The sequence below is a fragment of the Malus sylvestris genome, chromosome 12 (genome assembly GCF_916048215.2).
Source record: "Malus sylvestris chromosome 12, drMalSylv7.2, whole genome shotgun sequence".
Lineage (NCBI taxonomy): Eukaryota > Viridiplantae > Streptophyta > Magnoliopsida > Rosales > Rosaceae > Malus > Malus sylvestris.
Window position 1 is genome coordinate 21,702,878 of NC_062271.1, and position 26,294 is coordinate 21,729,171.

Consider the following 26,294-nt stretch of genomic DNA (forward strand, 5'->3'; position numbering starts at 1 on the left):
AAGCAAGAGTATCCCATATCATGCTTTTTCCCTGTCTTTTCCTTTGGCCTTGTTTTTACCTGCAAGACAAGGAGAAAGAGAGCAATCAGTCAGCACTTGGAATCAAGCTTCCAGCCAAGAACTGACTGCCTGGAACCCCTTACCTGATTACTTACCTGGCATTGCTCTCGAGTACTCATCTTCAACATCTTATGTTTCCAGGGAAGATTCTGCATCTGCTTGAGGAACAGATAGGGCAAGTGCGAAGGATATAAGGAAGCATGTGGAGACAAGCGTAACAGCACACGTGCCGATACATCCATTACTCTGTCAAAAGCAAAAGTATCCCATATCAGCAGGGTGGAACGTACTCTAGATTTGATGGACTTGTTTTGACCCTCAAATTCTTCAGTCGGCCTTATACTCTGGAGGAAACCAGAAAACCCTCCAGCTCAGTTCAAGAATAAGCCTGTGGAAAGTTACTTCTTCAAAAGCAAAAGTATCTCATATCATCTCTTCTCATTTTTCTTCTCTTTATCCTTCATGCTGCTGCAAGATGGGGAGAAGGTGAACAATCAGTCGGAGCTCTGATTGCTTACCTTGTCTGTCACCTCTTTCAGCAGACCCCCTAGCTCGGCGACTTGGGGGACTCCTACTACATGGTTTGTATCGCGCTTGACCAAGCCTGAAACTACAAGTAAGCTTCAAGTGAAATTGATACATTACCTTGTGCATCTCCACCAGTTAAAGATACCACCCCTGGATGGAGGAAGAGTACTTCCAGAGAAGATGCCACATCTACCTATGAGACAGATAAGGCAAGTCAAGACGACTCCACACTCCGATACTTAGAAGTTTCGTGATTACGAGATCATTCTCCCACAATATTTCTTAATGTCATTTGTACTAAATCATTCACTTGTACTCACTAAAGGAGAGCTTGAACCTATGTACTTGTGTAAACCCTTCACAATTAATAAGAACTCTTCTATTCCGTGGACGTAGCCAATATGGGTGAACCACGTACATCTTGTGTTTGCTTTCCTATCTCTATCCATTTATATACTTATCCACACTAATGACCGGAGCAATCTAGCGAAGATCACAAAAAGCGACCGTTTTCGCTACCTAGGATCTATCTTGCAAGAGAACGGAGAATTAGATGGAGATCTCAACCATAGAATACGAGCTGGATGGATGAAGTGTTAGAATGCATCCGGCGTGTTGTGTGACCGTCGTAGGCCACTGAAGCTCAAGGGAAAATTTTATAGGACGGCAATAAGGCCAGCGATGTTGTATGGCACAGAATGTTGGGCGGTGAAGCATCAACACGTACACAAAATGGGTGTAGCGGAGATGAGGATGCTTCGTGGGATGTGTGGGCACACGAGGAAGGATAAGATTGGGAATGAGGATATCCGAGGTAAAGTAGGAGTAGCCGAAATTGTAGGAAAGATGAGAGAAAATCGGCTCCGGTGATTTGGACATGTGCAAAGAAGGCCGAATGACGCTCCGGTTCGAAGATGTGACTACGGGACAGAGGTTCAGGGCCGAAGGGGTAGAGGAAGACCTAGGAAAACTTTGGAAGAGACTCTAAGAAAAGACTTAGAGTACTTGGATCTAACGGAGGACATGACACAAAACCGAGCGCAATGGCGTTCTAGGATTCATATAGCCGACCCCACTTAGTGGGAAAAGGCTTTGTTGTTGTTGTTGTTGTTGTTGTATGGATTGAACCACAATCTCACACCTCATGTTTTAAAAATTACAATGTCATACCTCATCTTACGAATTTTACAATGTTGTACCTCCGCCAAATTTTTTGTCAATTTCTCTGTTAAATGCTGACATAGCTTGAGACGAAACCCATTCCCTAATCCAACTAGATTAAAAAATTAATTAAATATTAAAAAAATTATTTAAACATTTTTTATAAATAAAAAAAGTGGGACCCACCCTTACAAACCCATCCTCCTCACCTTCTTCTCCAGCCTACCCATACCTCCACTTCCCTCCTTCACCACCAAAACCAGAACCACTCCCCCACCGCCGTTCTCTCCTCCATCTCCGACACCAAGTTATCATCAACCCACCCAAGTTAAAATATTACAAAGGGGCACCTCCTTCTTCTCAAGCAAGCAGTCGCACACGTCAATTCCATCAAGGACCTTCATGAGCACCACCCCAACAACCCTCGCCTGCAATATGAAACTGTTTGTAGGGTTTGGGTATTTCAAAGACCTTCTCGAGGCTTGTAGAAGGTGAGGACGGGCAGAGGAAGAAAATAAAATCAGACGACGGCAAGAAGAGGTAGAATTCGAGTCGGGATCTCGGGCCTAAAAAACTGATTCCGTTCAAGAAAATTTGGGCAAAAATCCACATTTGAAATTCTCCAAATTAAAATGCATATTATTGCAATCAATGGTAAACCCCATTTAATCAAAAACCAATTTTTTTTTTTTCCAAAATCAGAAACCAATTTCAAAGCTATCATTTTGAAAGCAGAGAACTATGGGAATTGAGTTGCCAATAAAAAGGCCCATGTCACGATGGAGCAGCACTTGTTCTAAGGTTGCCGGAGAAGAGAAGGAGAGCCATTGAGAGGGAGGTGGAGATGGGTGGGATAGGAAGAAGGTGAGGGTTTGTAGAGGTGGGTCCCATATTTTTTAAATAAAAATATTTATATAATTATATTTTTAATTTTTAAATATTTAATTAATTATATTTTTAATTTTTAAATATTTAATTAAATTTTTAATCCAGTTGGATTAGAGAGTGGACTCCACCTCAAGCCACGTCAGCATTTAACAGAAAAATTGACGAAGATATGACATTGTAACAAATTCATAAGGTGAAGTATGATATTGTAATTTTTAAAACATAAGGTATGAGATTGCTGTTCGACCTATAGTTAAGGTAGTTTTGTGTAATTTATCCCATAATTTAACAGGAAAACATTCACATTCAAGTTCATTCTAGTATGAGAGTTATATTCATGTTTCAATTAGAGGCAAATTCTTTGTATTCATAACTTTCAACTAAATCTTTGTTTTCTATTAATTTTTTCTCCTCTTAAAATTCTCATCTTAAAGTATAAGGGTATCAGATAGGCGACCAAACTAAAGTATCCGTGCTTCATAGAAAACAAGATAACAACGACAGTGAAATAAACTTAAAAGGATGTAAAGCTAGCCATGAAAAGCAGATGAGACAATCTTTATGAGCTCCTCCCTCTGATATTTAGATGTGAGATAACAAACTGAGCCATTCACTTCAAACCCCTTACTCTTCCACTCTTGAATCCTCTCGTGGAGCAATTCTCCATTTCGAGCACACGTATGTATGGTTGCCCCAAGTCATGCAAGCTCCTCTGCAATGGCAAATTCAATACATGAACAAAAACTTGAGTTTGCAATACAGAGATATCCATATGAAATTTGAGTCTGACAGACAAAATAAATGAGTAGAAGTGATTTGTGATTAAAATAAATCAATAAAGAAATCAACATTTATTATGTATATTCATTCATTGATTTTTGTTTTATTGATCGGAATTGTACTTTATAGATGTTGGAACCATGGTATCTCCAAAAGTGTGCAAGAAAAGGTAATCGAAATTGCGATCAACCGAGGTGCAATGCAAGCGCAATGTCTCTACTAACTGGTCAGTCCACTGCATTTTACATGCAGTTGCGCGGTTGCTCTTGCCAAAGCTAGATATGCAGAAGGATGCAGCTGACGTATAGAATAAGGTTGCTGCCCCCTCAAAGAAAAAAGACAATGAGGAAGGTGATAGGATCCTGAAATGCTCTGTAATTGTTTTTTATGATACTCTACAGGTGTCATTGCAATTCTAATTTTGTTCTAGTATTGAAGTATGTTGTGCGGAAGCATCTGAAGACATGCTTTTGGTTCAACTTGTGCGGAAGCAACCAAAGACATGGTCTTGATTCAACTTCTTGTGTGGAAGCAACAAAAATAAGATCAATACATAAGCGGAGACAAAATATGACAAATACAGAAATCGTCCATATAGTAAAAATACCGGTTTGGCTATGTTAGAGCCTACATCCGGTCTGGAGACGGTGAGGAAATGCACTAATAACAAAGGAGAACACAAAAGAGTTTTTAAGCTCTCACTACATATTCCAAAAACACTCAGAACACACACAGAGACTAGCCAAGAACAAGTCTCAGATTGTTGCTTGCAGACAAATACAGGAAAGAGATGGGGTTATTACTAAGATATGAACCAAACTCGCATACACAAGGGATCAAAGAGAAGAACTAACTCAGTCTTGCATCTACTGTACAACGAACAAAGTAAGAGAAGCAACTTACACCAGGACAGAGAACATCTCTAACAAATTGGTTGCTCTTTCCCAACATCATGATAGACAAAAGAGCTAGTTCATGCCACCGTCTTCCGAATGATACGGCAGCACAAAATCACAAATATAGTGCTCTCGGGGACACTTTCCTTTTATCAAACTGAAAAAGGAACCAAAATGTGCAGCCAACCATATTTTGTACACTAAGTCATGATAGACAAAAGAGCTTGCTCATATCGCCGTATTCCAAATGGTACGGCACCACAAAATCACAAAAATGGTGCTCTCTGGGAAATTTCCCTTTTATCAAACTGAAAAAGGAACCAAAGTGTGCAGCCAACCTATTTGGTGACATTAAACTCAGAGATGGTTATCCCCAAACTCACCAAAAAAGGGCTTCTCAAATTAAGCCAGTTTCCAACAAAGAAGATGCTCCAGTTGTTGTTACGAAACATAACAGGGATATCATGTACAATATATAGATAGAGGTAGAGGAGAGAAATAGAAAAGAAAAGGAAACAGCCAGTCATACATGGTTCTTCAAACTCTAATCCATGAGATGCCCATTTGAATTAGTTACTTTGTACTTTGTAGCACTTTGATTGATTTCTTTAGTTCTAATGCAACACCTTTTATTCTAATAATAAAGAGACCGTCTACATTTGTTACGTAGCACTTTTTCTCCTCCTTAAAAATGTAATTTAGTTCACGTAAGGTATCCTAGATCCCTTGATAACTTTTCCCAATCCATTAGCATCCCAATCACTACCTCATGAATTCTTGATTAGCCAAAACTCACAAGTACCTATATCATCAAGCTTCCTTTTCTACCCAAAACACTCCAATTTCTTTTCTTCAGTCTTCCAAGTTCCCTACCCAAGCAAAGTAACAGTATAAGTGGTCTCTTCTTTGAAACATGATCTAGTAAATGATCAAACTCCATGCATACATTGTCTTCGAAACTTGAATCTACGGACATGATTACCCATTACATCTCCATAGTCTTGTAGCACCCTTCTTAATCCTCATTCGATCCAACATGGTCTAACCAGGTGTACATCTCCTTAGTCTTGTATACTATTATAACGGGTTCACCAAAACATTTATAGTCGTGTATAGAATCTCTTATACTGCTCATTGGTCAGGTGTTGGTGTGAACATTCTTCAGCTCCCAAAACTTCTCCAACATTATGTAGTGCTTACATATAGTCGAAGAAAATGGCTGGAGTAGCCATGCCATCAGACAGATAAGTTAGTACATAACCATTTATCTCCCTCCATGGCATGAAGCATTTTTATTTTTCTTGGCAGGGTGTGGTTGTATTAGAAAGGTGTAGGGATTGCTTACTGCAAGGGCGCCAAGCCTCGCATGGATACTCTTGGTCTTACCGTAAGCGAGCCCAGTCTCTACTGTCTCGACAACCGCTTCAACATTTTAATAGCGTTCATCTCTCATTGACCTAACTCCAACTAACTCCAACTGTTTTGAAGATAAGTCCCACCTGATTCCAACTAATTCAGTTTATTTGGTTAATACTCCCCCCTCAAACAGAACTGGTAACTCCCAAGTTTTGTTTGCATCTGCAATGAAGAACCGGTGGGACTGTCATGTTCTCTATCTGCTGCACTTGATGCTTCTCGAGCTTGTAAAGATTGTTGACCAACATCAAAGACTCCAATATGTAAACTATGACGATGTTGAATAAACACTGGACTATGTAAACCTTTTGTGAATACATCTGCTACCTGTTCATGTGTTGATATGTATTGAACACGAAGATCCCATTTTTGAACTTTTTCCCTTACAAAATGATAATCTGTGTTCAAATGTTTAATCTTCGAGTGGAACATTGGATTGGAACACAATGCCAAAGCTGAAAGGTTATCACAATGCAAGGTAGGAGGTTGTGTAAGAACTTGATGAACATCCTTAAGCAGAGATTTAATCCAAAAGACATCTGCAGCACAATGTGCCAAGGCTTTGTACTCGGCTTCTGTAGAACTTCGAGATACAATAGCCTGTTTCTTTGATTGCCACGATATCATATTGGATCCCAAATAAAAAACATAACCAGTAATGGACCTCCTTGTGTTGATATATGCTGCCCAATCCGAATCAGAATAAGCATTGATTTGAAAATCAGAAGACTGAATGTATGTCAACCCACAGTTGTATGTACCCTGAAGATACCTCATAATTCTTTTCACCAGATACATATGAGACTCTGAAGGATTGGTCATATACTGACACGCTACATTCACTGAGTGTGCAATATCAGGCCTGGTAAAAGTCAGGTACTGCAAAGCCTCAACCAGGCTTCTATAGTGGGTAGGATCAGACAATGGTGTGCCTTCAGTTGTAAGTAGCTGTGAGTGAGGTTTGGAAGGTGTGGAGGTTGGTTTACACTGCTCCATTCCAGCCTTTTCCAACAACTCCTTTGTGTATTTTGATTGATTCACAAACAAAGACCCATCTGCATGATATTGAATCTGGATTCCCAAGAAATATGTCAACTTTCCCATATCTTTTAAATCAAACACAGTTGCAAGACTATTAATGACAAACTGAATTTTCTCACTATTAGATCCAGTTAAAATGATGTCATCAACATACAAGAGGAGTAAAATAACATCACTCTCATCCACCTTCACAAACAAGCTTGTATCAGACATTGAGGTTTTAAAACCAAGCGCAGGTAGAAAACTTGTAAATTTAGAATTCCAAGCTCTTGGAGCTTGTTTCAACCCATATAGGGATTTTATTAATCTGCACACATGACTTGGGTACTGTTGATCCACAGAACCTTGGGGTTGGTTCATATATACTTCTTCTTCAAGCTCCCCATGCAAAAATACATTTTTAATATCTAATTGTCTTAAATTCCAGTGGTATTGGGCTGCCAATACTAAAATAAGCTTCACAATTGCATGTCTAACCACAGGACTAAAAGTTTCTGAATAATCCAACCCTTGCTCTTGACTAAAACATTCTGCTACCAATCGGGCTTTGTACCTTGACATTGTCCCATTAGGATTTCTTTTCACTTTATAAACCCATTTACTGCCAATCACAGCTCTATCACTTGGAGGAGGGACTAATTTCCATGTACCTTGTGACTTTAAAGCATCATACTCTTCCTGCATAGCATTCTACCATTGAGACATAGTTGATGCAACTCTTAAGTTCTTTGGTTCCTCTACCTCATGTATGTCAGCCAGAAAAGAGAAACCACATGGTATATGACCATTGACATCTCCAATATCATCAGCTTTAAACTGAATATATGCTAACTCGGGTAATGCAACTAGACATGATGTGTAATCTCGTCTCATAATAGCACCTGTTTTAAGTCTAATTTGAATAGTATGATTGTGTGACTGGGATTGAATTTGTGCATTTGGAATAGACAGAGGAAGAATTACCTGAAGCTGAGATGGATCAAGGACAGGCAGCAAAGGAACTGTATGTTGAGAAGAGGAAAGAGTGTCTGTGGATGCTTGAGTTTCAAATCCCTGAGTTCTAGTGCCTGATTGTTCTAAAGAACTGTTGATGTGTGAAGTAGAAACTGGAGTTTGTGCATGAGTTTGAATTGCAGATAAATTTCCATTACCAAAAAATAAATCCATACTACCCTCTTAATGCATTGTATTCACATGAGCTGAATATATGTTTTGTACAGGAACTGGTACTACCACAGTGCTACATTGAAGTTAACTCGAAGTGACTCTCTGTCCTTCAACTTTACATTTTATCAATGCATAAGGAAACACATTCTCATCAAAGATAACATGTCTTGAAACAATACATTTTTGGCCTTGTACATTATAACAGACTCCACCCTTATATCCCATAGAATAACCCAAAAACACACATTGATCAGACCTAGATGGTAACTTATTTTCAGAATATGGTCTTAACCAAGGATATACTGCTGATCCAAATACTTTCAAATTCTGCAACTCAGGGTCTTTACCATACAATTTCTTATAAGGGGACACCATGGACAACACTTTGCAAGGCATTCGATTGATAAAAACAAAGCATGTGCACAGGATAATACCAAAAATCAAGTGGTAATGTAGCTTAAGCAAGAAGAGTAATGGCAGTTTCCACTATATGCCTATGTTTTCTTTCAACTACTCCATTCTATTGTGGAGTGTATAGACAAGAAATCATTTGTCCAATACCCTTTGCAGCAAGAAAAGCTTTAAAGGAATGACTTGTGTACTCACCCCCACCATCAGATTGTATACATTTAATAGCAACACCAAACTGTATATAAACCCAATTGTAAAAACTCACAAAAATTGCATAGACATTTGATTTATTATACAATGGAAAAATCCAGACATACTTTGTATATTGATCAATAAAAGTAACATAGTATCTATACCCCTCTATTGTTTTGACTGGATAAGGGCCCCATACATCTGAGTGCACCTTTTCAAATGGTGAGAAGTATCTATCACTGCTAGGAGAAAAAAGAAAGCCTACCCATTTTTCCTTTAATACAGTAAGTACACATACTATGATTCATATGTAACTTTAGTGGTATATTTGACTATTTCAACATGATGGACATGATTTCATTGGATGGATAACCAAACTGTTGATGCCACAGAGTTGACTTTACCACCTGTCCAAGAAAACCATAAGGCTGCTGAATCACAGACTGAACTCCTCTTGATTGCTTGATAATAGGGATTTGAAACAATTGTCTTGCTATACTCTTTCCTCTATACAGTATGTCCCTTGTCTTCTTGTCCTGCACAAAAAAATCATTATCATCACAAACAAACCAACTATGATTGTCAGCACACAATTGTTGTACAGATAGCAGACTTCAAGCAATTTTTGGAACATGTAAAACATTATTAAAAACTAGGCTATGAGAGTTAGTTTTAATAGTAGTTGCACCAGTATTTTCAATAGATAAACTTGTCCCATTGCCAACTAAAATTGTTTTAGAACCTTGGAATGGTGTAACTTGATTCAATGTGTTGATATCAGCAATGATATGGTGAGATGCACCAGTATCAACAATCCAAGCATCCTGAGGAATTTGTTGTTCTGCTTGCTAGGCTGTCATAGTTGTGAACTGTGCAAGTGGTTGTTGACCTTGGAACACATAATTCCCTCTGTGACAGCAATCAAGAGCTGAATGACCACGTTTTCCACAAATCTAACACTTCATTTGAAAACCAGTACTTGGTGTAGTAGCATTCCTGTGAAAACAATTAATAGTTGTATGTCCTCTCCTGTTGCAGATTTGACACTCAATAACATTTGAAGACCTGTTTTCTGTATTCCCATTCCACATTCGTACCAAATTGCCTTGTATTCCAGATGAAAAACCAGAAGAAGAATCTGTATTGTACCCTTTGCCTTGAAAACCAGCATTTGACTTGAAACTGTTATTACCCTTATAATTTGGCTTCGGTATAAATGGAGGTCTTGAGCTAGAATTTGAAGAGTTACCCATATAGCCAACACCATAATGAATTTGAGGATAAACAGTACCAGGAAATTGTTGAGGCATAGGAGGTTATGAGTATGGTTTTTGAAGCATAGGAAATTGTTAAGGCATATGAGGTTGTGAGTATGGTTGTTAAGGCATAGGAAATTGTTGAGGCATAGAAGGCTGTGGTAAAACAAATGATGATGGAAGTTGTTGATGCAGAGGAGGTTGAGGGTATGGTTGTGTGTATGGCTGAGAATAAGGCTCAATTGAATAGGGATATGGATTAGGAGTTAGGATACCCCCAGTTATTCCAGGTAAATGACTATGTCCTGTAGGATTAGACCCTGAAGTAGAAGAAGCTCCTGGGGTCATTTGAGAACCTTGAACATATAATGCAGAAGGACCATTTGACTCACCTTCAATTTCTTTTTCCGCCCCAAGCAACAAAGCTCGAAGTTCTTTAACAGAAATAGATGATTCTCTGGCTAATATCACTATTCGAATTATAGCATACTCTTTTGGTAAACCAACAAGACCAGCAATTATGACATCATTATCAGAAATGAATTCTTTAGCAACAGTTAACTGTTCCCTTATATTCTTCAATCTTAACAGATATTTATCAATTGAATCCCCTCATTTCTGAATTGTATGTAATTTTGTTTTTAAGTGATTAGCTCTAGAATTAGACACGGAAGCAAACCGATCCACAAGATTTGACCAAGCCTCGTACGCAGTCACACATCCAAGAACATATTCAATAGCCTCATCAGACAAAGTAGCTAATAAAAGACTTAACAGTGCCATATCTGTGGACTCCTATTCAATATATGCATCATTAGGATCAGAAGTAACTCCTCCTTCAGTACAAACTACAAATTTCGACGGACAAGCAGTAGTGCCATCAAAATGCCCAAACAATTTATGACCCCTTCAACACCGACTTAAACTGAAATGCCCATTTCGCAAAATTATCATCCTTCAACTTTATAGTGATCATTCCCAACAAATTTTCAAATTTGACAATAGAATTAGCCATGACTCCTTGATGTAAAACACACATTTTCAAGAATCACACAAACCCCCAATCTTTGCTATCCAGAAAGAAAATTAAGAGAGAATGAAACTCCCTTATGAAACTCCCTTTGCAATCAAGAAAGATTGAAACTTTCTTGAAGAAATCTTGAAATACAAGCGAAATCAAACACACAACATGCACCAAATTCTAAGATCGAAATCTTCTAATCAAGACTGAAACCCAATTAACCTTCTAATCAGGACTGAAACCCAATTAACCTTTTAATCAGGACTGAAACCTAATTACTCAACAGAAAAATTTACAATGTCACTTGAATTGGACTCTTCGATCGTGTGTAACAGCGGAAGAACTAGGGTCGACAACGGCAGTGAGCCAAAGCTGGCGATGATACCATATTAGCACTATTGAAATACAGAAATCTTAAGGAAGAAGAAACTAAAGGAATCAAAGAAGAAGAAAATAAGAGAGAAACCTTTCAGTGATATATTTTGAGTAAAAAGGAAATATTACATCATGAACCTCTATGTCTATAAGACAATGCTTATATAGAGACTATGTTGCACCTAACTCCAACTAACTCTAACTATTTTGAAGATAAGTCCCACCTGATTCCAACTAATTTAGTTTATTTGGTTAATAAGGGGACCACTTATGTTGTTACTTTGCTTAGTTGAGAAAGTTAGAAGAATGAAGAAAATGGAGAGTTTAGGGAAGAAGAAGAAGCTTGATGATATGGATTCTGGTGGCTAATCAAGAACTCATGGGGTAGTGATTAGGTGCTAATGTATTGGGAAAAATTATAAAGGGATCTAGGATACCTTACATCCATTATATTGTCTTTCCAATTTTTGAGAAGAAGAAAAAGTATTATGTAACATATGAAGACGGTCTAATCTTTTTTAATCCGAAGAAAAGGTGATGCATAAAAACTAAAACATCAATCAAAGTGCTACAAAGTAACTGAGTCGAAATATGGCATTTCATGAATTATAGTTTGAAGAACAATTTCGCGTCCGAAAGCTTTTTTGATATATGTAGTAATTAGATTTCATTATGATTGGTTTCAATGTTAAGCTATGACTCGTATTATATGATTTGTCAAATGATATGTATGACAATGAGATTGAGATGACTGCTGTTTTCTTTTCTATTTAACTCCTTTTTATTGACATTGAGATTGTAAGTATCTCATCTTCCTCTACCTCCACCTATATATGATACAATGTTTAAAATATCAGTAGAAATATTAATATGCAAATTTATAGAATCAATATCGATATTAGTTGCCTTGAGCAAATTTCCCTACAGTTCCATTTTAAATTAATCGAAGACCGATAACGATATATCAATCGGTATTTCCATAGATTTGAATATCAATATTTTCCACCGATAAAAAAGAGAGAGAGAGAGAGAGAGAGAGAGAGAGAGAGAGGAGATGCTCATAGTCTCAATATCAATAAAAAAGAGTTCAGTACATAAGGAAACAGCCATCCATCACAATCTCAATTTCATACAAACCATTAAACATGAGTCATAACTTAACATTGACAACAATCATGATCCAATTAGTACATATATCAAAAGAGCTTTCGGAAACAACATTGTTTTTCAAACTATAATCCATGAGATGCCATTTTGACTTGGTTACTTTGTATCACTTTGATTGATGTCTTTACTTCTTATGCAACACCTTTTCTTCAAATAAACATATTCATTTGTTACGTAGCACATTTTCTCCTCCCCAAAAATTGGAAAGGCAATATAGTAGATGAAAGGTATCCTAGATCCCTTGATAATTTTTCTCAATCCAATAGCACCTCATTCTTTTCTTCAGTTTTTCGTTCCCCACCCAAGCAAAGTAACAACATAAGTGGTCCATTTTTTGGAAACATGATATAGTGAAGGAACATAGACTCCAAGCCTATATTTATAGTTTTCAAAACTTTAATCCACAGACATAATTACAACCACCGTTGGACGCTCAGCAATGGCCTTTTCCATTAACATCTCCATTGTCTTTGAATTGATTCCACCCTCCTGTCCTCATTCGATCCAACATGATTAGGCCGGCGGAATTGTAATGGGTTTATTGAAACATCTATAGTCTTGTATAAAAGCTCTTGCTCTTCTTCGGTCGGGTATTAGTGTCAACAATTTTTTATTGTCAGGCATCCAATCTTATTTTTTGAGAGAACCATTCTCCAACAGCCAAAACCTCTCCAACATGACGTCATGCTTAAATATGAGGTCGAAGAAAACTGCTGGGGTAGCGATGCCACTAGACAGGTAAGTATGTAACCATTTATCTCCCTTTCATTGCATGACGTGTTTTCATCTTTCTTGACGATGTGCGGTTGTATTCGAAAGGTGTAAGGATTGCCTACTGCAACCGCTATGTCTCGCACATATACCCTCACTCTTACCTTGTAAGTGTAAGCGAGCACGACCTCTACTGTCTCTGCAACCGCTTGAACACCGTGCGAGTGTTCATCTCATGGATCTCTAAACCCCCTTGTGCATCATGTCAAACCAGCTAACTTTGTAGGTATATATGTTTCTCCTTATGTTAAAATAGGATACACGAGATCAAGGAGATGGAACGCTCTTGCAATGTTCAAGCGGTAGCAGAGACGGTAGAGGTCAGGCTCGCTTACACTTACGGGGTAAGACCGAGAGTATCTGTGACTTGGCCCTTGTCCGGTGATATGGTACTCTAGCCGTTTTCGTTGAGTTCATATGTAAACACGACATCATGCTGGAGAAGTTTTGGCAATTCTCTGAATAATAGGATCGGAGGCCCGACAATCAGAATTTGCTAACGCATACCCACACCAACACCTAACTGGAGAGTAATAAGAGTTTTATACACGACCAAATGTTTTGATGAACTAATTACAGTTCCACCTGGTCTAACCATGTTGGATCGAATGAGGACTAAGGAAGGTGCTGGTAATCAGAAGTCAATGAAGATGTTAATGGATAAGGCCATTATAAAGCATCTAACGGTAGTTGTAATCAAGTCCGTAGATTCAAGTTTCGAAGACTATAAATATAAGCTTGAGTCTTTATGCCTTCATTAGATCATGTTTCCAAGGAATGCACCACTCATGCGGTTACTTTGCTTGGGTGTGTTTTGCTTGGGTAAGTACTTGGAAGACTAGAGAAAAAAAATTGGAGAGTTTTGGGAAGAAGAGAAAGCTTGATGATACAGATAATTGTGAGAGGTCACATGTGGGGATGGATTGTCCTTGGATTTGAATGAGTGATTTCAACAAGTTGATGTGATACTCCAAGAGTGTTTGCACAGTGAATGTTAAATGGCTGGTGGCCGGTGAAGTAGTGATCACAACCCCCATTCTTCTCGACATCCTTCCTCTAGTGAAGGCTGCAAAACGCTTGTTTCTAAGTCATTCCAAGGCAAGTCTTAACCGTTGATTTCACGTACTATTGAGTAGTCCGGACTATTTATTTAGCTAGAAATTAAGGTAGGTAGTTAGCACACTACCACAGCAGAGCACAGATGGAACTAATTAAGTCCTTAACCTCCTACCTATTTCAAGGGTAGGTTCACTTCTCCAAAGTCGGGATGATAGGCTGCCGTCTTTCTCCTAGCTCATTCCTGGTGGTTTTCCCTCCCCGACCGCATAGCCACCTCCTTGAGTTAGCTTCTCCTCTATGAAAATTTTGTCCCACTCCAATTCAGCCCAAAACGCTTCCAAGGCAACAAGCTTGTGGAACACTGGAACCCTAATACCATTACGATAGGTTCAAAAGAAAAGACATTTAGGAAAAAGGTCTTGTTGCTCAAGCATGGAATTTGGCCATGGCCATTGTCCCACAGTGGGATACTTACGATGGGCCGCCTTTTTCTTTTTTGGTGAAGGACGATAGGCTACATATCTACTGTTGTTCATAGCCTTGTGACTTTGTTTAGCCTCTTATCCTTCTTCTTTTTCCGGTACTCATCTGATGCTCTAATGCGTTACATAGTGATAATTTGTCATAGTGGGAAATAAGAGAAGACACAACACAACCGTAAGTCCCGTGTGAGCATTAACATCACCAACAACCTCCATCGATTACATATGCAATGCACTGACACATGTAGAGCGTGTCTATAAAGGGACCTGGGCGATCCAAAATCCTTGATTGAATTTTCCCAGGGCTCCTGAAGTATAAGGTTGGGCCTCTTGCCTCTGGCTCTGGCTCTAAATTCCAGCTATGCAACGGGGTCCGCGTCTTCAGGAAGAAGACTACCACAAAAAAGAATAGACTTTTTTTAGGGTAAAAGACTGTTTACTACCCTCATGTTTCGTGGTTTTCAACATTTAGTACATCATGTTTTTTTCGTCTCAGAGTCATACCTAAAGTGTAAATTTTGGGACAGTCTCATACATCCGTTAGTCAAACTGTTAAGTTTTTCGTTAACTGTGATGTGGCGCACTGACTGGGCGCCACGTGTCATCCACGTTTTTTTTTTTTTTTCTTTCTTTTCTTTTCTTCTTCTTCCTTCTTCCTTCTTCTTCTTCTTCCTCCGATTGCAACTTTCTGTTTTTTTTTTTTTTTTTGCTTCTTCCTTTTCTTTCTTCCTTCCTTCCTCCTTCCTTTCCCCTTCTTCCCCTTCTTCATTCTTCTTCCTTCTTCTTCCTCCGAAATCTGGGGAATTTTTTTTTTCTTTCTTCTTCTTCCTCCTTCTTCCTTCCCCTTCTTCCTTCTTCTTCCTTCTCCTTCTTCTTCTTCTTCTTCTTCCTCCGAAATCTGGGGAAGTTTGTTTTTTTTTTTTCTTTCTTTCTTCTTCTTCCTCCTTCTTCTTCTTCTTCTTCCTCAAAAAAAAAAAAAAAAAAACACTTTTATCTTTTCTTCCTCTTCTTCTTCTTCTTCTTCTTCTTCTTCTTCTTCTTCTTCCGAATCTGCCCAGATTCAATTTTTTTTTTCTTCCTCCTTCTTCTCCTTCTTCCTTCCCCTTCTTCGTTCTTCTTCTTCTTCCTCTGAATTTGGGGGAAGATGAAAGTGTTTTTTTTTTTGAGGAAGAAGAAGAAGAAGAAGAAGAAAGAAAAAAAAAACATTCCCCAGATTTCGGAGGAAGAAGAAGGAAGAAGAAGGAAGAAGGGGAAGAAAGGGAAAGGAAGGAGGAAGGAAGGAAGAAAGAAAAGGAAGAAGCAAAAAAAAAAAAAAAAAAAAAAAACAGAAAGTTGCAGTCGAAGGAAGAAAAGAAGAAGAAGGAAGAAGAAGAAAAGAAAAAAAAAACGTGGATGACACGTGGTGCCCAATCAGTGCGACACGTCACAGTTAACGAAAAACTTAACAGTTTGACTAACGGATGTACGAGACTGTCCCAAAATTTACACTTTAGGTATGACTCTGAGACGAAAAAAACTTGATGTACTAAATGTTGAAAACCACGAAACATTAGGGTAGTAACAGTCTTTTACCCTTTTTTTTAAGTGACTTAGCCCAAAACGACGTCATTTTGGCCATGTATTTTAATGTTTTTTTAAAATGACCTGGTCCAAAACAACGCTATTCTGGCCAAGTCTTATTTTCTTTTTATTAAATTGATGTGTATCGAGAATTGATGGAGATTTAACGTTCATTATTGATATGTTTTATGTTCGGTCTGAATAGCATATTTACAAATAGGATTTTGCAGCTTGTAATGTTGTTTTAAGTATGATTTATGAATAAAATGTATTATCATTTAATTTTTCCATGTTATTTTTGTCTACAAATTTTTTAACCTTTATTATTGAGACCCTCAAGTTTAAAATATGGATCCGCCACTAGATACATGTATTCGTATCAATGACAGTATTAATCATATGGAGAGAGCAAGGAAGAGGAAAAAACAGGGAGGGAGGACTTAAGAAAATGAGAAATTGGGTGTAACACTCAAAACCCTTGCAAGCAATGATTTCTATGTTTGGTTTTAGCTCACATAATACGTTGCCAATCAAGCCATGATAAAGAAAACCCCAAACTGAAATTGCTTCATGGATCTCATAATAATAATAATTAAAATTAGAGCCTTAATTCAAACCCCAAAACTGAAATTGCTTCATCATGTGGTGGTAGAACCATTAACGATGGAAGAGAGAGAGAGAGAGAGAGAGAGAAAATTATGATTACCTTAATGATGAATCGAATCTGTGTTCAGAGAGAGAGCTATGATTACCAAAGTGATAAATCGAGTCTGTGTTTCGCCTTCAGTTGTTCGTTGATTGCCAATTAAACACCGTTTGTTTATCCAAAAAAAAAAATTAAACACCGTTTGAGAAAACACCTAACAAATCGCTGCTTCATCATTCATGTTAGCTAGAACTAAACCCTAAATTAAATTGCAAAAAACATAAGCAAAGAAGCTGGGGAGGTGGAAGAGACTAGAGAGAGCAATCAAACCTAAATTAAATTAACTACAACAAATAGAAGCAAATCGACTACCTTGCTCGTTTTGCCGTCGGATGATTCGATGTCGATATGGGACTGTAAGCAAGAAAGAGAAAGGGGATAGTAGATTAACTCACACAAGCTACATCGAGATAAGTTAGAAAGCATATGACTAAAATGAGGCAAACTGAGAATCCTTTCTCTCCGGTGTGAGAGTTCTCCATTGTGAGTGTGTTTCTCTCAGCGTGAGAGTTTAAAGTTGCTTCCTTAGTTTCTTTGCTGTTGCAACCAGATGCCCTCTTAAGGCCAACTCCAACCCATGGCTTAAAACCTATTTTTACCCCCCCCCAATCCATTCCAACCCAAATTCTAATTTGGACCTAAAACCTAAAATCTTAAAAAAAAAAAAAAAAGCCAAAAACCGGCCCATATTTAGTCCAAAAAATGATGTGGGGCCCACCATTGAGACTGAAACTTGGCGCTTGAGCGCCAGACTCCCCGGGAGATGCGCCCCATGCGGGCGACGCACCAAGACTGAGACTTGCATGGCCCCATCCATGTGGGCATGTCGGCCACGTGCGCTAGAGAGCCAACTACTCTTTTTAATCCAACGGTTTACATAAACAAGTCGTTGGTTGATCCAACGGCCTACATTCAAATTTTTTTTATATTTATATATTTATTGAATCCAATTACTAGGATCGAATAAAATCAAATTTAACCGTAAAAAAATAAAGATATAATGGCCCAAATTTAAATCCAACAGCTAAAAATATTTAACTCAAAATTCACCCAAAAACTCTATAAATACCTATGTTCAAACATCCACATAAAACTCACTTTTCTCCTACAATTATTCCAATTTTTCTTTCTACCGTTTCTTCCCATTTCCAAAATTTTCAAGATGGTAAAGGAGCATATTAGAGGTCGTAATTGGACCTTTGGGGAAGATGTTGCTTTTTTTACTTGGCATGGGTTTCTATTAGCGAAGTGGGTGTTGTTGGCCCGAATCAAAACAAAAAGGTTTTGTGCGGTAAAATCGTTGATAAGTTCAATGAAAACTCCAACGCCGGCCAAAGGGAAGGTGGTTGTGTTTACAATTGGTGCAAGGTTATCAACAAAGCGTGCACTTTAAGAAAGGGAAGCTTGGAGAGAGCCGTGGTTGACATGGCTAGTGGAAGGAGCGCCGCAGAAGTTGTGAGTTTCTTTATTGATATTTTATTTGTTATGTACATAATATTATTTTGCAACTAATTATTTTTCTGTATTTCTTGCATAAGGTGACAAAGTAATGACAATTTACAAGACAAGAACTACACCAAAAAATTAAGCTTTTAAGTTGCATCATGCTTGGAACGTCCTCAAGGATTGTCCGAGGTGAGGAACCGATGCGGACCAACAATGGGGAAGATTATTTCATAGTGAAGTCACACAGACAAATGATGTCAATGAAGGTGTCGATGAATTGACCCTAACTTCTTCTTTTGCAAGGCCCCCGGGAAGATATAAGCAAAATGAAGCAAAGAGAAAAGAGGAGTCCCAAGATCTGATTAGTGCACAAATTGCTACTGGATTTGCAAGATTGACCGAAAGTCATAGCTCTCGGGAGCAAGAAGCAGCCCGAATGTGTTTGGTCATTACGCACGAAGGAGATAGGGAGCAAGAAAGGTTCGAATGTAATTTCATGATGGAGGACCTCAACAAATACACTCCAGAAAGGAAGAATTTCTTACATGATAAGCAAAAGGAAATTTTGTGAAGGCATGCCACAAGGAGTATATTTCAAGATGATGATTCATCTCAAGGTTATATCCCAAGTCCATTACCAAGTTAAGATGGTGAATATCATTATTAAGTTTATGTAGTTTATGAATTATCAATTGTATTAAGTTTATGTGATTTATTAATTGTCGTTTATGACTTATTAATTATTGCATGTATTAAATTTATGGTTTATTAATTATTGTTTCTATTAATCTAGAGGCCTTCAATAATTATTGTACTTATTATTGCACACTTTGATGTACAATAGATGCTTTCAATAATTCAAACGGTCTTCAATAATTTTGACAACGTACTAGACAAAAGATTAGTCATAAGTAGACACTTCAATTTATTACTAGAAAATACCAACATAGCACATTAATACACCAACACTAACACATTAATACACTTAAGATTATCCATCATCAACGTTCTCTTTCTTGACGCCATATATGCTCAACCAAATCCTTTTAGAGTGTGTCATGACCTTGATGATCTTGAATTCTATTTAAACGTCTCATATACTCACTCACTATGACCTTATCATGTCGGGTCTTGTATGTGGTTGCAGCGAGATATTCAACATCTCTTGCTATAACTCTCGCATATGTTGGTCGGTCATCATCCATATCTTCGCCAGAATCTTCTTCAATTTCTACGTACTCATCTTCCACAATCATGTTGTGAAAAATCATGCAAGTCATCATGATTGAATGAAGGTCTTCCACATTCCATAATCATGCAGCCCCTCTAACAATGACCCATCGAGCTTGTATGATCCAGAACGCTCTCTCCACATCATTCCTGTGAGACTCTTGGTTATGCGAAAATAATTTATTTTTCGCACTATTGGGATCAGAATAACTTTTCACAAAAGTAGACCAACTAGGATAAATACCATCAGTTAAGTAGTAACCTTGCTCATGCCTATTACCATTTACCTTGTACCTCTATTCCAATGCCCATCTATTGACAACATCATCGAACAGATGAGAAGACCAAAGAACATTGATATCGTTATTTGATTCAGGAGCACCGAAAAATGCATGCCAAATCCAAGTGTCGTAAGATGCTATAGCCTTGAGCACGATGGTTGGCTTGTTGTGATGACCCTTAAATTGGTCAGCCCAAGTAGTAGGACTATTCTTCCACTTCCAATGCATACAATTGAGACTTCCTATCATGCCAGGGCAGCCTCTTTGTCTGCCTTGCATAGAAGCATCTTCAAGTCTTCACGATTTGACTTGTGGAGGTATGTGTCTCCATATATGGCTTCAATTGCCTTACAGAAGCGCTTAAGATTCTCAATAGCAGTACTCTCTGCAAGTCGACAATATTTTTCAGTTAAGTCTGCAGAGAACCTATTAGCTAGCATCCGAAATGCAGATGTGAGCTTCTGATGAGGTGATAGACTTTTTAGGCCTATGACATCTATCTTCCTTGCAAAGTAGTGGCCATCATGGACAACTGTGTTCAAGATGCTTTCAAAAAGCTCTCTCCTCATTCGATACCACGTCCGAAGATATCTTGGATGTTCGATGAAATAATCTTTCATCATTCGGTCGTGACACTCTTCTTTATCATGCTGCATAAATGAACGCCTGTGACAGATTCACGATGGCTAGATTCGACATAGTGCTCACATTACATAAGCGAGTTTGCAAATTCGGCTTCTTCGTTGTTCATTTCTGCATTCGCAGTTGCAAGACTTGCTTGGTATTGTACCATCTACATTGCCAAGCTACACTTTCTTCTATCACCCATTGATGAGATATTGATGATTTTGAGGAAACAAAAACACTTTGAAACTTGGAAGATTGGTGAATATGTTGTGTGATGATTAGACATTCAACCTATGCTTATATAAAGGATGATTAAAGGTTTGTGTTTCATGTGTGTAGGTTTGTGTTTCATGTGTTTCATGTGTTTTGTATGTATTTGGTATGTGTTTCGTGTGTGTCATGTGGGTTTGATTTATGTGCGTCAAGCTAATCAATTTATTTTTTATTTTTTTCATATCTGCATTTATTTTAAACTTAATAATCTTTGATTGTTAAATACTAACGCATAGTGAAGATTTATAATCAGATTTATTGCACATGTGGCATAATCTTATTGGGAGTTGGGTCCTATATATATTTTAGGAGATGACTTGTAAGAATAATATACTAGCATTTAAAGAATCCTATACAGGAATCCACATCAGCCTTTTAACGGAAATGTTGACAATCCTTGATCATAGGAGGCAATGAGAGACATAATTTGAGTTTTATTATATGAGAAAATTTGAGTCTAAGGGGCAAAAGTGAGAATGAAGAGTTTTAAGAGGTGTTGTTGTAAATAAGCCATTATAAAATTAAAACTCTTGAAACGTTGAGTGTTTTCTTATTGGTGTGTATTGGAATAGGCTTAAACTGACCGAAACAAGTTGATTAACAATGATTTGGTTTGGTTCTGTTCGGTTTGTTTTCAATCGTAGTATTGGTCAAAATCGATTCAAAATGAACTGTTAAGTACTAGTTGGATCAGGTATATTTTTTGTATCAAACCGAACCACCTCACCCCTTGTGGTCATGCAGTAGCTAGTAATGGTCATTTTTTCGTTACTTCATAATATTTGTACAAGAGATGAACACATTCATCCCATTCAAAATGGTAAAATATTAGTCTATTGTTCATTGTAAAATTGAAAAAGTACAAGAAATTGAAAAACTTTTTTTTTTTTGGAGAAGAAAGTGAGTTAGAAACCCCAAACAACCTAACTTAACATTAGCACAAGCAAAAAGCAGTGTAGCAACCCCAAGAATATCATTCATAAGATTTAATCAAGGCTGGGGATCATTGAAGACTAGTTGCCAAGATCCGTATTAAAACTCTAATTTGCCAACTGATGAGCAACATAATTCTTCACCCTAAAAACATGCTCCATCTCACATCTAACCAATTGACTCACCAGTACTTTGCATCTGATCACAATAGTATGAAGATGATGAAAGCTATCAACCAGATTTTGTTTGAACAAAGTGATAGCAGACGTGGAATCCAGCTCAATTTTGAGACCAGTAACATCTCTGTCAAGCACAAGTTGTAGTCAAAAGCATAAACTCTATGCTTCAACATCAATTGTGACATCCCACATCGCCGAGGAGAGTGATCCTTAAATGAATATTCTCATCCCTACCTAGCACGAGGCCTTTTAGGAGCTCACTGGCTTCAGGTTCAGTAGGAACTCCGAAGTTAAGCGAGAAGGAGGTCAGAGCACTCCCAGGATTGGTGACCCATTAGGAAGTTGTTCGCGAGTTCCCAAAAACAAAACTGTGAGGGAATGGTAAGCCCAAAGCGGACAATATCGTGCTACGATGTTGGAGCAGGCCCGGGATGTGGTGGACCCAGGCTAGGATGTGACATCAATAGTATATGTAATACCCTGAAAATTTTTATATATGAAATAGTTATTCATAATTATGAATATGTGGGAAAAATCGAAAATAAATCGATTTATGATTATGGAAATAGAATTGGAAAATTTTAAAGTTTTGTTTCCGAAAATTATTATAAGTTACATAAAGTGTTATAGAGATTTTATGTTGTTCATTGAGAAATTATATTAATTTATTTGAATCTAGTTTTAAATTAAACTAGTTACGAAGTTTGAAGTTGGAAATTAATTATTTAAAATCCGTCAACCTTTTTAGGTCATAATTTATATTTGAGATAAAAGCTCAACCTCACAAACACGTGGGCCCAAACCGTTCGTGAAACAGAGTTATAACGAAAGGGTTATTAACGTTTAAAGTTAGGGACAAAATGGTAAATTGGTCATTAATTTGGAAGGCTCTAGATTTCTGGAGAAATCTAATCAGCCATGTGCACGTTAGGGATTAAAAGGCGAGGAGAAATAAGAAGGAGGAGGACCAATGAGAGGGAGGACTGGAGGAAAGGAGAGAAAGGGGAGAAAGATGGGGAAACCGGGTTTTTCCCCAACCTGTGACCCGACCCGGCGTAATCTCCCAACTCTGGTCATCGTTGATGACAAGGTTGGTGTCAAAATGATCCTTACCTCGAGAAACATCGATCTCGCTTCCATTTTTGTTCGAAAATGTAGGCAAATTGGGTGGATTTTGGGTGAAACCCGTACAGAGGGGTGCACGGATTTGGCTTAAATTCGCCACAATCTGAAACTAACTCTTTCCATTTCCACTACCAAAACACTATCCTTAAACCCAGGAACAAAGCCCATGATTTGGTTAGGACGTCAGAGTTGTTTTGGAGCTGAATTAAGAACACCCAAAAATAAGGGTTCCGACGGTTCATAGACAATTTGAGGTGTTTTCCGGCCAATTTGGCTTTGGCCACAGGTATGAAAGTTGTTCTACTCATTAAGATCTACTTGACTTTAAAAGTTGGAATTTTTTGGAAAAAGTTGATTTTCCGGTTAGTCGAGGCGGCCGACTGCCACCCGCGGCGTCGCGTGTGGCAGCGACTGGCCAGTGGGCCGACTCTGCCATTTTTCATGCTAATTTTGATGTTCTAAATCCATAGTTTATATTTCACATGGTGGGTGAAAGTGTTTGGACTGAATTTGTGATTGTTGATCACTAAGATGTTAAAGTTAATGGGAAGTGTATGTGAACTACGAGAGGCTTGATCCCGCTCAAGGTTACGTAGGCAGTCTAACAGTGTTAGATGCAGCCTTAAATAATCGAGAATTTTATTTTTAGTTGAGAATTATTCTTAGATCGTAAATTTATTTAAGTGTAGTAAAGGTAGTAAATTGACAAATATAAGTGTTATGCTTTGCTAAGAGAATTCAGGTTATAGAACGTGTGGAATTAAGGAACTTAAGGAAATTAATGGCATATCACCGATAATTATTGCCGAAAATAAAAAATTTCGGGGCGGGGTGTTACAATATCCCTTTTTCCCAAATTAGCAGAAGGCCCTCCCAGCCAATCACCATTATGATCTCTAAGCACTCCACTTGCACCAATGTGACCGGAAGAAAACCTTCTTGAACCATCAACATTAAGATTATACTAAACAGTATCAGGAGGTTCCCAAGTAATAAAGATCAACCTTGTATTAGGTTTATTAGAAGAATGAATCGACACTTTAAGTAGAAACAACTCTTAAAATTATAGACAATTGGATACAAAGCCATGATAAAATCATTAAAAAAAACATGTTAATTCTTCCACTTCCACACAAACCAACATGTAAAAATGAAAGAAGTATTCTAGTCATAGCCATTAGTCCCATTTGCTCGTCTTTAGATTAGCCATCATCCAATCTTGAATACCAAGAATAAACAAATTGCGTAGTTGCCCAGGGATACCCATAATCTCCCAAAACACCTAGCTCTATAGTAATCCCTAAGAATATGAATAATAGATTTAGTATGGCATGCAGGAAGCAGAGCCAGTCCAGAGTTTTTTGGTATCCAGTGTGAAAGCTCAAAATGTGCCATTTTTTAATACGGAAACATATGTTTAAAAAAATATTTAGTGAGGGTTGGAACCCAATCGAAGCTAGGGGGCTAGGCCTCTTCACCAACATTTTGTAACTCTTCACCAACATCATTTTCTATCAAATTTTCAACCGACTTATTCTATGTAGAAAAAAAATTTATTAAAAGATCCTATTAAACTTTCGGCAATTTCGTTATCCTTTGCCTTTTTTTTCTTTTCATATTGCCAAAGAGTTGTTCTCTAGAATACATGGTTTCAATAATTTGTTTGCCAAAAATTACCTACACATGATATAACAAATGAGGCAGAACTTATGAATTCAAAATAATGATGCAAATATAATTTGAAAATAAGTTTTATTGCAAAACTTACACTGGAACTTACAATTGACTTACTGATGATTAAGTCAGCAAATAAGAAAATGAGTGATGAAAAGAATATTGGTGCACGCATGCATTCTTGACATTGGAATATTAAAAGTGTTTACAATTTGATTTCATTAGGTACAGTGTAAACTCAAAGAAAGCTTTTACTGAGAAATTGTGGAAATTCCCAACTTAAAACTTTCTCCTCCGTAGTCCACTTCTTATAGACTTGCTTGGAAAAAGGTATTTGAAGACTTGCTTTTTACTATTTCATGAATAATGAAATTTATGGGAATAGTTGCTGCTTTTACTATGGAAGCACGAGATAGATGATTGAATAACTCCACAGTAAAAGCAGTTATTCCAACAAATTTCAATGTTCATCAATAGTGAAAACAAGTCATCATTCATCAAATAGTAAAAAGCAAGTCTTCCAATACCTTTTTCCAAGTCTGTAAGAAGTGGACTACGGAGGAGAAAGTTTTAAGTTGGGAATTTCCACAATTTCTCAGTAAAAGTTTTCTTTGAGTTCACAATGTACCCAAAGAAATCAAATTGTAAACACTTTTAATTTTCAAATGTCAAGGATGCATGCGTGCACCAATATCATTTTTTTCAGTCATTTTCTTATTTGCTGACTCAATCATCAGTAAGTCAATTGTAAGTTCCAGTGTAAGTTTTACAATAAAACTTATTTTCAAATTATATTTGCATCATTATTTTGAATTCATTATTTTCATTATGAAGAATATTTTCATAACAACGGATTTTGAATGACATAAAATCCTTACTCACAGTCAATTCATGAAATATCTCAAATTCAAGGTAAATACAGACCAATCATTTGTTCAATTCTTTCTATTTGTTTATAACAGTTGTTTTCATGGCATATTTAATACTGGTTATCCTCCACATCAAATTTCCAAAATATATATATGAGAATGGAATTGTTATCGGCACTCCAAATTTCTTATTATACACTCCAAACTTTCTATATTTAAAAAGAAAAATACACTTGTGATGAGTGTAGAATGAAATTTTTAAAGTGCCAATAACACTTCCCTTTGAGAATACATGAAACAACTAATTGTTTTCTACATTTTATCCCCCTCTATTCATCAGAGAGCAGATTCTCCTTGCTAACCGACCAGTGCGCAGATTCTCCTTGCTAACCGACCAATTAAGCACTTTCAACTTAGTGGGCACATCCAATTTCCATACACAATCTCAAGTAGAGTCAATCCACCTCCCACCACACAAATAAAAGGAGATTATACGCCGAACTCACTGGTAGACGTACCTTTCCATACTAGCACCAATCATGACAGCAGGACAACGAATAACTTAATTTTAGAACCACCTCATCAGGCCGTCCTTGAAAAAAAAAAGGATACATTTGAGCTAATTTTATTGAAATTCTTGGACGTGTCACGATGCTTCTTCCGATGTGTTCAATGGTGGACCAAATCTTTTTTTGAACGCTGATCTTGGTTTCTTTGTTT

General features: G+C 37.5%; 1 long non-coding RNA gene across 1 annotated transcript; it reads right to left on the reverse strand.

Annotated features, from left to right (window-relative positions):
* Positions 1–2,994: 2,994 nt before the first annotated feature.
* LOC126593955 (uncharacterized) lies at positions 2,995–4,459 on the reverse strand. Its single transcript, XR_007613070.1, has 2 exons — positions 4,321–4,459; positions 2,995–3,349 (listed from the first exon to the last, which is right to left on the reverse strand). It is a non-coding gene; the product is annotated as an uncharacterized LOC126593955 (long non-coding RNA).
* Positions 4,460–26,294: the final 21,835 nt, after the last annotated feature.